This window comes from Panthera onca, chromosome E2, assembly GCF_046562875.1.
Source record: "Panthera onca isolate mPanOnc1 chromosome E2, mPanOnc1 haplotype 2, whole genome shotgun sequence".
NCBI classification, from domain to species: Eukaryota; Metazoa; Chordata; class Mammalia; order Carnivora; family Felidae; genus Panthera; species Panthera onca.
The window spans coordinates 39359394-39372143 of record NC_138353.1 but is presented as its reverse complement, the minus strand read 5'-3'; positions in this window follow the sequence as shown (position 1 = coordinate 39372143).

Genomic DNA, 12750 nt, shown 5'->3' with positions numbered 1-12750 from the left:
TTTTAATTTCTTAACTGGATTATTTGTTTTTTTTGTGTGTGTGTTGAGTTTGGTAAGCTTTTTATAGATTTTGGATACTAACACTTTATTAGACATGTCATTTGAAGGTATCTTTTCTCATTCTGTAGTTCACTTTTTAGTTTTGCTGAATGTTTTCCTTGTAGTGCTGAAGCTTTTTATGTTGATGAAGTCTAAATAGTTTATTCTTCCTTTTGTTTCCTTTGTTTCAGGAGACATATCTGGAAAAAAGTTGCTATGGCCAATGTCAAAGAGGTTACTGCTTGTGTTATCCTCTAGGATTTTTATAGTTTCATGTCTCAAATTTAAATCTTTAATTCATTTTGAGTTTATTTTTGTATATGGTATAAGAAAGTGGTCCAATTTCATTATTTTGCATATTATCGTCTAGATTTATGAACACCATTTGTTCAAGAGACTATATTTTTTCCATTAGATGTTCTTTCCTGCTTTTTTGAAGATTGATTGACCACATAGTTGTGGGTCCATTTCTGGGTTTTCTATTCTGTTCTATTGATCTATATGTCTTTGTGTATGTCGGGGGGGGGGGGGTGCCAGTACCATACTGTTTTAATCACCACAGCTTTGTAATACAACTAAGTATAGAATTGTAATGCCTTTGCTTTACTTTTCTCTTTCAATGCTGTTTGGGCTATTTTGGGTCTTTTGTGGTTACATACAGATTTCAGGGTTATTTGTTTTAGGTCTGTGAAAAATGTGGTTGGTAGTTTGATAAGGATTGCATTAAATGTGTAGATTGCTTTGGGAAGTATAGACATTTAGCAGTATTTGTTCTTCCAATCCATGATCATGGAATGTCTTTCCATTTCTTTACATCTTCTTCAATTTCTTTCATCAGTGTTTTATAGTTTTTAGAGTACACGTAGATAAGACTAACTTTGGAACGCTGAAAAAACACATAGGTTTAATCTCTGATATTCTGAATCAAGTTGTAAGAACTAAGGACATTGGTGACTCTGAACTGGTGACCCAAAGTCTGCAATTAAAGAAACACTGTTAAACATAAGACATTATTTTAGCCATTGTAAAAATAAGATGTGCTGTGCTTATATTCTGTTCTTAAGGAGCACAGTAGGAAAGAAGAAGAAAGAGAAGAAAGAAGTATAAGAGTAATTGAAAGATGAAAGCATGTGTCAAGAGAGGGGGGAGGTAAAATACAATATTGAGTACCTTTTATCTTTCATGCACTCTGCGTGGCATTTATATACATTATAGAATTTAGGAGAGTTTATTTTGCATACAAGGAAACTGAGGTTGAGTGAACTTAATGAATCAGTCAGGGGCCCCATAACAACTAAGTAGTAGAATAAGAATATTAACCCATTTCTAAAAAATTAATGGTTTTATCTTGACAGTATACCAGATTGAAAAAATGTGTGCATGTATAATTATAATACAGAAGAGACAAAAGGCATTCCATAATACAGGCACAAAATACTTAAGCAGGTTGGAAAATACCACAGGGACTGGCCTGGAGTAGGCATTTAGTAAAAGCTACTTACTTTCTGTTTTCTTTAAAAACAATTTGCTCATTCAAGCAGATCGGTATATGGATATATTTGATTTTGTAATTATTATTTTCATTTTGACATACATGGGAGTAGCAACTAGATGCATGCAAAAAAGTTAAAGTCCTAAAAATCTCAGAGATGTAGCCAGCTCTTGGTCTTTATGTTCAAATGAGTCCCCAAAGGATAAATAACTCTGCTAGCAAGACACTTTTTAACGTCTCCCATTTTTCCTATGGTAATGGATACTGTATTGTGCCAGGTATTCAGATCTATTTTGTACCCAGGTACTCTTTCCTCAGTGCAGCTGGGAATGTAGACAGCTAAAGACTCTCAATTGGTCTTTCTTGGGGAATTTTCCTTAACTAAACAGAGCCGCCTGATCCAAGCTGATGCCCCCTCCTACCCATGCCTGCATCATCTGACTGGTCATTGTCACAGTCTAGCTGCTTTACCTTAAGACAGAACAATTCGGAAGGATCGACCCATCACCAGAGCTCCCCATATAATGTCTGATTCTTTTATTGCATTTCAATCACAATTAAATTCCTCCTTGTGAACAACCCTACTACCTTCATTCCACTACAGATGTTGATTTTCAGGACACTCCTAATAGGTAAGTCTCCATCTCTGAGCCTCTTATCCTAGGAATCTGATAAAGACATCACATTATTATCTGTTCCCCTCAGGTACTTTAATTTCCTATATATTTATGAGTATGAAATGCCACCTGTTGGGGCACCATTCTTCCATGGACAACTCTATATCACTTTCAGTTTAAACTGTGCATTAATTAGGATTTGAGTAGAAAATTGATGACATATGAAAGCTATAATTTTATAATTTTTTTATAATTGTATAATTAAAGGGAATATTTTATAAGGTGTAGATAAAATAAATACAAAATATTACATACATTCTTTCCTGCACTGTGGAGCAGAGTTGATGCCACCCTTGATTTCAATGGAACAAGAGAAATGAAAGAATTTAGGATAAAAGCCTCCAGGGAAGACCACATTCAAAAAGGTTGGGGCTGTTAGTTGAGGGAAACAGTTGCTTCAAATACCTTGTATGGAAGGATATGGAAAAGCAAATATATCAAGGCCAAGGGTAAGGGTATGGGTGGATCTGAATAGGCAAATGGAAGACGCAGTAATGCCTAGGGATATAAGTGTCTTGCTTAAGGCCACAGAGTTAGTAAATTATGCTGTAACTATAGAACTGTCCCACAAGAATGCCTATTCCATCATTTGATATAAAAATTGTACATTTTGTTATTGTGATATATTTATTTTTAAATTTTTTTTAAGTTTTTTTAAATTTATTTTTAAAGAGAAAGAGTGAGAGCAAGCAGGGGAGGGGCAGAGATAGAGGGAGAGAGAATCCTAAGCCAGCTCAGTGCTGTCAATTAGAAGCCTAACATGGGGCTCAAACTCACAAACCTTGAGATCATGACCTGTGCCAAAATCAAGAGTTAGACGCTTAACCAACTAAGCAACACAGGTCCTCCTATTGTGATATATATCTATGCTCATATCTGAGGATAAGTTGAGCTTCTTAAGGTTTGAGGCTTAATGTTACCCATTTCAGAATTTCTAACACCTGGCATGTTGCTAGGCACAGAACAAGTTTCTTATTTCTTGCTTTTCCTTTGTTAAATATCCTCTTTATACCGTGCTTATCCTTTGCTAAAGAGTAGTTAACTTATCTCCCTCTAAAGATTATGTATTATAGTTTCCTGGGGGATGTACAGGGAGGCATTAATGAGAATGGGACATCAGTCCAGAAAATCACAACAGCTGACAAACCTTGAGATGAATGGGGCGATGCTGTCATAGCCATAATGTCATTATACTCAGGAAAATCAATGAAACTTTATTAAGTGACTGAGTGAGTGAAGGAAGTTAAAGGCACAGCTAGGATGAAATAGGAATTTCTTCATTTTCAGCACCACTGTTTCTTGCCAACACATGATAAGACCTCTTGAAAGGAAAGATGAACATATCGTGAATTACTAGCATCCTCAAGAGCAGACAAATGTATGAACAAATCATGCATTAAAACTATGTTAAAAGAAGAAAAAACGTATATTCAGCATCTTTTGATAAATAAGGAAGTTATCAAAATATAGGAGAATTCAGCTTTGGTAAAGGGATTTGAATGAACAAATCTTTAATTAATCACTTTAATTAATCACTATTGATTTTGTGGCATTGGGTTGAAAATAATGGAAGTACATTAATCAAGCAGAAGAGAAATGGCAGTCACTAGCTTATGATAGTCACATAATTTGATACAAAGGTGTTCTTATTTTAAACTACTGTGGAAAGAAAAAGGGAAATTTAGACCTGCCAGGTTTCCGAGGCCAAAGAAACAGGCCCCAGATGGAGTCCTGTGGACTTCTGCCATCTCCTTGGCTGGGCTGAATTTCTGCTATTTGTCTGCATCTGTCAGTGCAAAAGGCAAAATCTCTCCCCTCCCACCCCCCTACTTCTACCTCCATCACCCACCCCAGCTTTTCAAAATACATTTTATTTTATTGTCTCATTACTTACTTATTGGAAACAAGTTCTGGCCCTCCTCTCCCCACCAAAAGCAGCCCACTTCCTGCTGTATGGGAACTTACTTCTCTGCCCAGAGCAGGTGTTATTGTTTAAAAATACCAAACAAAACTCCTTTAGCTACTATAAAAAACATAGATTTAGAAGCTTTATATAATTTTCAGAGCAAATGGCATTAAGAAATTTGCTCTTGCACCTGCCTACTCTTTGGATTTGCATAAATGTTCATTGCTGTACAAATGTAACACGGCATTTGGTTCTATTTAATGCAAAAAAACAGAGGCCCTGTCCATCTGTAAAGCATCTTCCAAAGGAATCACAGACACTTACTTTGCTTAAGCACATGAAAGAGTCAGGGAAGGTTTCAAGATTTTCATACTAAAAGAAATTTTTAAAAACACAAAAAATTAAAAATTAACAAGAAAAGCCTATGCACATATTTTTTGTCTTTGTAGAATATGGGTGTTTATTTGAATATATTACATTCTGAATATTGGGCATTGATTTGTGAGAGAATTTCCTTAATAACATTAAGCTAACAAAGCCTGTTTGCAATAAACAATGTGAACAAACATCCTTAGATTCTAGGACTATCAGATGATATGGTTCAACAAATTACCAAGGATCTAGAGTTTTCAAAATACAAACTATTTTAAAAGAACAAAGGAGGAAAATAGCAGATGGGAATTCAAGCCGAGTTGTGTTGCTCCTGTAGGCACACTTATTTCTTTACATCTTGCTTCAAATGTAAATCTTTTCATATAGGTTGAACGAAGTGAACTAGTGAGTTCTCTCAAACTTGTGTTTTTTTTGTTCACTAATTGCTGTTGTATGTACTTCCTTCTGATTTGCCATTCTGTAACTTGATCTACCTCTGTTGTCTTATTTCATACTCTTTTAATTGCTTACCAGAATTAATATAAGAATTATTACAGTAGTCTAATTATTTGTATCACAGCACTCAGTTTCAGTGTCAACAAATTTATCTCCCATATTTTGACCTGAATAATTTTCTTAGAAAATAAAATTGTAAACATTTAATTCTCCCATGAAAACTATACTTCCTCTCATTACCCATAATGAAACATCAGACTTCCATATTGAAGTCTTTGACTTCACTTTGGATGTCCTTTTCTATTGGTTCTTTACCCACTTCCTTTAAATCACTACTGACATTTTGGGCTGAATAGTTTTTCATGTCTGATGAGGAAACTATCCTATGCATTGTAGAGTATCTGGCAGCATATCTGACCTCTACTCACTAGATTCCCAAAGCATTGCCCCACGAGTCATAACAATTAGAGATGGCTCCAGGCATCGCCACATGTCCCATGGGCACACAGTTTTCCCTTTCCGAGAATCTTAACACTGTTTTCATGGAACTCATGTATATCCTGAAGCATACGAAACCATGTGCATTTTGAATTTTTATCTCCTCTTAACATATTTCTACTTATCCATCTAAATTAAGTGCCATTGTTCTTGTGACATTTTCTGCAATCCTTCTAACAGTGAATATTTGTGTCTATATTTGTGCCTGTCACCCCATTTTAACACATTACTCTGAATTGAAACAATTTGTATTTCTGTCTTCTCCATAAATCTCTGAACTTATCAAATGCAGAAGTTGTGTGTTTTTTTACACAAATCTTTGTGTATCCTACTACATAGTAAAAAAAAAAAAGAAAGAAAGAAAAACATGCCACATGAGAGAGAGGAGCTTATTGAATATGTTTGAAAGAGATTGAGTGACCGGATAGATTTTGAAATGATGAACAGGTGTGACACACTAGCATATAATAGATACTCAATAAATATATAGAGAATGGATAAGCAAAACATTTAGTATAATGGCACACAAAATGGTGGCAGCCTATATAACACAATGATACACCAGCAATGGATCCCATAACCTTCTTGAATATTCATTTCAAATTATAAAATGTCTCAGAATATTATCACATAAGTGTAAGCTAAGGTGAATGTAAAAAAATTATCCTTATTTTATTTTGGATGTGCTATATTAAACAGATTCTTGTTCGGGGCGCCTGGGTGGCTCAGTCGGTTAAGCAGCCGACTTCGGCTCAGGTCATGATCTCGCGGTCCGTGAGTTCAAGCCCCGCGTCGGGCTCTGTGCTGACAGCCTGGAGCCTGTTTCAGATTCTGTGTCTCCCTCTCTCTGACCCTCCCCCGTTCATGCTCTGTCTCTCTCTGTCTCAAAAATAAACAAACGTTAAAAAAAAAATTAAAAAAAAAAAAAAAAAAAACAGATTCTTGTTCAATCTTGTCTATGCTGTAACCTTTACTAGAATAGAAGATGTATCTTAAATGGCCCTGGATAGTTTTTGATCCTTGCCAAATAATTGAAGTCTATTTACCTCTCCTTCTCATGTTTACCCCTTCCTCATAGGGCAATTCTCTTGTCCTTCAGTTTTTGTCTGGTTTAGCATAAACTAATGACTGTACTTTTATGCCTTGAGGATTTATAGTCTAAATTATAGTAGAGATGGCTTTTGACATGAATTTGCACTGTTCATATTTGCTACAAAAAATAAGAGAAGGAGAATAAGGTAATGAACTGTTTGTGAACTCTTTTATCTCTTCTCTGACATGTGAATCAGAAACAGGAAGGTCAGGACTGATGGCTAGAATCTTAAATGGCTTATAAATTGGTGAAAGTCAGAGAAAGGATAGGGGCTCTGTCTTTATCCTCTTATTGTTACAATCTATGTTTTGTGACAGACCTTAAAATAAGCCCTTTTCCTTCTAAAAGTTATTAACAAAACAGATACAAAACTCTTGCTTGGTAACTTCTGGGACACTTAGGAACTTCTCTCTGTTGACTCGAGTTAAATGCATTCAAGAAGTGGTGAGGAATTCTGCAATGATATGAACAGCCCAGCCAGAGGATATAAATACAGTAAATCAGTAGATATTGGAGCAGGAAGTGAGGGGATGAATTAAAATATGCCTCAGGTGGTAATGTGTGTGTGTGTGTGTGTGTGTGTGTGTGTGTGTGTGTGTGTGTGTGAGAGAGAGAGAGAGAGAGAGATTGAGAGAGACAGAGAGACAGAGAGAGAGAGAGGTTTATTTCAGGAATTGGCTCACATGATTACAGAAGCTGAGAAGTCCCACAGTCTGCTATCGGCAAGCAGGGGAACCTGGAAAGTTAGTGGTATAATTCACTTTGAGTCCAAAAATTTTAAAATTCAGGGACCCAGGATGTAGATGATTCTGGTCTGAGCCCTAAAGCCCAGGAACCAGGAGCACTGATATCTGAGGGCAGGAGAAGATGGATGTCTCAGCTCACACAACGAATTTTCCTTTCCTTTCCTTTTTTGTTCTACCGAGGCCTTCAGCGGATAGATGGTGCCCACCTGCTTTGGTGAGGGTGATCCTTTTTACACTGTCTGCTGGTTCAGTGCCAGTCTTTTCCGGAGATACCCTCACAGACATACCCAGAAATATGTTTTACCAGCTAGTTTGGCATCCTTTAGCCCACCTAAAATTAACATCATAGTAGACACATAAAATTTAACGTCAAAGGTGTGTTCCAAAACTATAGAATAAAAAGATAGCAACATAATGGAGAAGAGGGGAAAAATGGTGAGGTATGTAAAGAGTTAGATTTTAGGCCCATTCCCACGTCCCCATATGTATGTGTTTAATGTAAGTGGAACAGAAGCCACTCATATTCTTATTGCTATTAGAGTTAAAATTCTATGAGTGAGCATTAGCTCATGATGAGCAAACAAGCTGGGTTGTAGCTAGGTTTAGAATCTGTAGAAATGCTTACAAATCCTTTCAACAATGCCATTTTTATCCTTTTTAAACAAATTTTTTTTGAACTCTAGTTTGCCTGATTTGAACACTCTGAACTACTATACATGTCTTGCAACTTACATCTGTTTATGTAATATTGAGAAAAAATTGCCTTATTTTGAAAATTTAATACATTTTTTCTTTAGATTTCTAAAATGATGTTACAAGTATTTTAAGTACATTATATATATGTATATGTATGTATATATGAGTGTGTGTGTGTGTATATATATATATATATATATATATATATATATAATTATGCATAATACTCTCTTCTGGGAAGTGGCTAAAATAGGAAGAATAACTCTCTCTCATAGTAATTTTTTGTGACTTTATGATATTTTTTCCATGAGCAATCAGCTTTCTTCCTCTTCATGTTATCACATAAATATTGTTGTTTGTAAGGATAAAAATCAATGGCTTGATTTATATATCTCTGTATCAAATACCTTACACAAAACCATTTTCTAATATTGAAAGGCAACAAGAAAAGTTATTTTTCTCAGAAATTGTAATTTGTTTTCTTGTGACTTATCAGCAATGTCTGCATAGTTTCAGAAAATTCCATAACCAGATTTGTTTTTTTCCGAAAGAAATGTTGGGGAGGCAATGTGCCCAGCTTTTCACATCATAGAAAACTAATTACTATGAGGGGACAAATGGAAAAATATCAGAAAATGATGAAATGAAAGCAGATTGGAAAGTGGTGACCCTACACTTACATACACTCCCAGCATATAGCAGTCTATATGAGGCAAATAGATCATGGTATTTTTTACAGTATATTGAATCAATCTCTTTTTTTTTTTTTTTTTTTTAATTTTTTCCCAACGTTTTTTATTTATTTTTGGGACAGAGAGAGACAGAGCATGAACGGGGGAGGGGCAGAGAGAGAGGGAGACACAGAATCGGAAACAGGCTCCAGGCTCCGAGCCATCAGCCCAGAGCCTGACGCGGGGCTCGAACTCACGGACCGCGAGATCGTGACCTGGCTGAAGTCGGACGCTTAACCGACTGCGCCACCCAGGCGCCCCTTGAATCAATCTCTTTACATGTCTGTATCTTCTACTTGTTAAGTTCCTCTGGGCAGAAACTGGCATAGTCAGCTTTATAGCACTATCCAATTGCTGGAACATAGTAGGCAGATGTTAATGTTCATTTTTGAGATATGATTTGTCCTCACTGAAATTATAGAGTCACATACAACTCGGTTTGCTTTCTGGAAACATTGAGTCTGCCTCTCATCTATGCTTATTCTTACATCTAACCATATTTGCAAAATGTGTGAACATGGGTACACATACATGCACATGCCTGCACACACATTACTTTAGTTTTTAACTGAAGTCATTTTATGGTGTTTTTCTTGCCATAATTCAGTAAAATGTATTTTTAAAATTGCTTTTACTTCATAATGAATCCTGTCTTGAGGACAAAGTGCCCAACCAGGGAATCTGAAATGAATATGATGTGACCCAATGAATTAAAAGTGTAATTTCTTTCCTCTCGTTATATGAGCACCATAAATTTTCCAATCTCATTTTTGTTCTGAATATTCATAATTCTTTTGATTATGTGGTTCTTTTTCTGTAAAAGAAAAAAAGAGATAAAGGCTTTATTTGTAGTAGGAGATGTTAGGGTGGGTCTACTTGTTCAGAATCACTTCAGGTAATTTAATAATTTACATTTCTTTCATATGTGTTTGAAAAGGGTACTCTGTTCACGTCAATGGGTACTGAAGTCACTCACATCAAACCTTGCCTTCTTATTCCCTCTCCTGTGAAATGAAATATCTGAATCAAGAATTACCATATCTTAGAGGCTCAGAGTATGTAATTATGCCAATTTTCAAGGCAGCTCAAATGGTTAGATAAAATGTATTTGAAAATCAGTATTTTGTGCTGATCACTTGATTCAGTCTCATTAGATAGCATTACCTTACTCCCAGACATCAATTAATGGATGGCTGGAGGATGATTCTCTATATTCCTGACTTCAGTTTGCCTTCAAATTAGGTGCAGACAAAAATGAGGGACACAGAACAGTAGGCGTGCAAAGAAAACACTTTTCAAAATGATTATTCAACGTGATTACATGAAGGAACAGAAATATTTTGAAGCCAGAGCTGAAGTAGTGACATCTCAAAGAAAAAACAATTCTATAGGAGATTTGAGTCTTATTTTCATATAGCTCTGGGTCTTTTTGCCAAGAATAGGGCCTAGTGTATATCAAGCTCATGATCTCAGAAATCACCAAATGAGCCTTTTGTTGTTGTTTCTGGTAAGGAAACCAGGTCCTAGCAGTGGTGGCAGTGAGTAATTGTTGGAAATAGAAAAGGAAATCAGCAGGTCCAAAATGGGAACACATACACACACACACGTGTGCGCACGTGCACTCTCTCTCTCTGTCTCTCTCTCTCTCTCTCTCTCTCTCACACACACACACACACACACACACACACACACACACACAGGACTCTAAGAGTTAGATGCTTCCCAGCACATTATGGCCAAAGCCAAAGCCAAGTCCCTGATGAAAGCCACCTTTCCCTTTTACTAAATTTGATATAGTATAGCTGTGCTGTTCAAATTCTTTCAGGGAAAGAGCTCTTCCTTGCTTGCATCATCTACTTAGGATATCCTATTTGCTAAAGTAAGGACATTTAGACACCAAACATAAAAATGTGTACAAACTTTACTTCAGCATTTTATTTTTCTTTCCAAATTATGGAGAAGACAAAGTATTTCTCATGTACCTCCTCCCATGTTTGCATGTCTTCCATTAGGATTAATAATGTTATGTACATTAAGATTATGAAATAAAAATGTATTCCTACCTCCATGTAGACATCCTACCCATACAGCCAAGTAGCTAAATATCATAAAAGTGTACAGCACATATGATCATAGTAGTTAAGGATATGGTTCCAAACTCTGCCACTTACTGATCATTGCACTTTGACATGCTCCTGAGCCTACTTTTTTGAGTTCAACACCTCGTTCTCTGATATAGTATCTTCCTCTGGTAGTGTGTTCATTACAAATTTCACTTCCTAGTAATCAGCCTTGGCTTCTCACTCATTTCTTTTTACTGATTACAGAGCATGATTTCTCTATTCCTGCTTCAGAGGGTTTATTCCAGGATGCTTTGCTGAGGTATTTCCTGAGAAGTAGCAATATAGCATTCTGTTGAGGTGGGTGGCATGCTGGGGTCCTGTTTTCCTTTGTGTCTATATGTACATCTCCATGATGTTCTCAGCCATGCCCTTTGCCTGTCCATGGGAGAGGAGGGATAAGACTGTGTGTCTGAAGGCTTAGAGCTCATAACTTGTCTTGGCTCTCTCCAGTGTCCAGGGGCCTGGAGAGACCAGCAGTCACTCAAAAGAAAGACAAAAAAAGAGGGGGGTAGAAAAGAAAACAAAAGAAAAAGATGAAGAAAAGAAAAAAGGAGAAATAAGAACTGGCCAATTCTCACCCCTGTGTCCATTCACAGGCATTAGTGGGTTCCTGTGTATGGTGTCATGAGATTCTGTACTTCATAACAAAAGGATGATGGGTAGACTAACAATATAGCTGTTTGCAAAATTGTGGACACACTGAAATCAGAGGATTTGGGTTTTGCTTTGCTTTGTTTTGTTTTGTTTTTAGTTAGTCTTTGTTGTTTAAATGCTGGTCTACTTGCAAATAATACAACTGAATAGTGTCCTAGGAACTGAGGCGTGTGGTGGTGATAACTTAGAAGATAAACCAGATGCTGAAGTTTGGCACCTTGATAGTCATGCTAATTTCCAAAAGGACACCGTCCCCCCAAATATCAGCAACTTTTTCTTTAACTGAAGCACAATTAACAGAGGATTGTATTAGTTTCAGATGTACAGTATAATTCAACAATTCTCTATATTGCTCCAGACTCATCAGGATAGGTGTACTTTTGTTTTTAAGTTTAATTTATTTTTAGAGAGAGAGAGAGAGAGTGAGAGAAAGAGAAAGAGAGACAGAGTGGGGGAAGGGCAAAGAGACAGGGAGAGAATGAGAATCCCAAGCGGGCTCTGTGCTGTCAGCTGTCAGCACAGAGCCCGATCCGGGGCTTGAACTCACAAACCATTAGATAGTGACCTGTGCCGAAGTTGGATGCTTAACCAACTGAGCTACCCTGGCAACCCAGGATAGGTGTACTCTTAATCCCCTTTATTTTTTCCATTCTACCATCCACCTCTCTTGCAACCACCAGAGTTTGTATTTAATAATATGGGGTGCTTTTGATCTGGTTTGGTTTTTGGTTTGTTGTTGTTGTTATTTTCCTTATCTCCCTTTTTCCCCGAAGTTTTATTTCTTTTTTTTTAATTTTATTTATTTTGAGAGAGAGAGAGAGAAAGAGAAAAAGAGAAACAGAGAAAGAGAGAGAATGGGGGAAGAGCAAAGAGAGAGGGAAAGAGAGAGAATCCCAAGCAGGCTCTGTAATGTCAGCATGGAGCCCAATTCAGGGCTTGAACTCACAAACCAAGACCTAAGCTGAAACCAAGAGTCAGATGCTTAAACCAACTGAGCAACCCAGGCACCCCTGTTTGTTTTGTTTCTTAGATTTCACATATGAGTGAAATCATATGGTATTTGTCTTTCTCCAATTGATTTATTTCACTTAGTATTATATCTTCTTGGTCCATCCATGTTCTTACAAATGGCAACATTCCATTGTTTTTCATGGCTGAATAATGATCCATTTTATATACATATATATATATGATCCATTTTATATACATATTATATATCACATATTCTTTATCCATTCATTTATGAATGGGAATTTGGGTTGCTTTC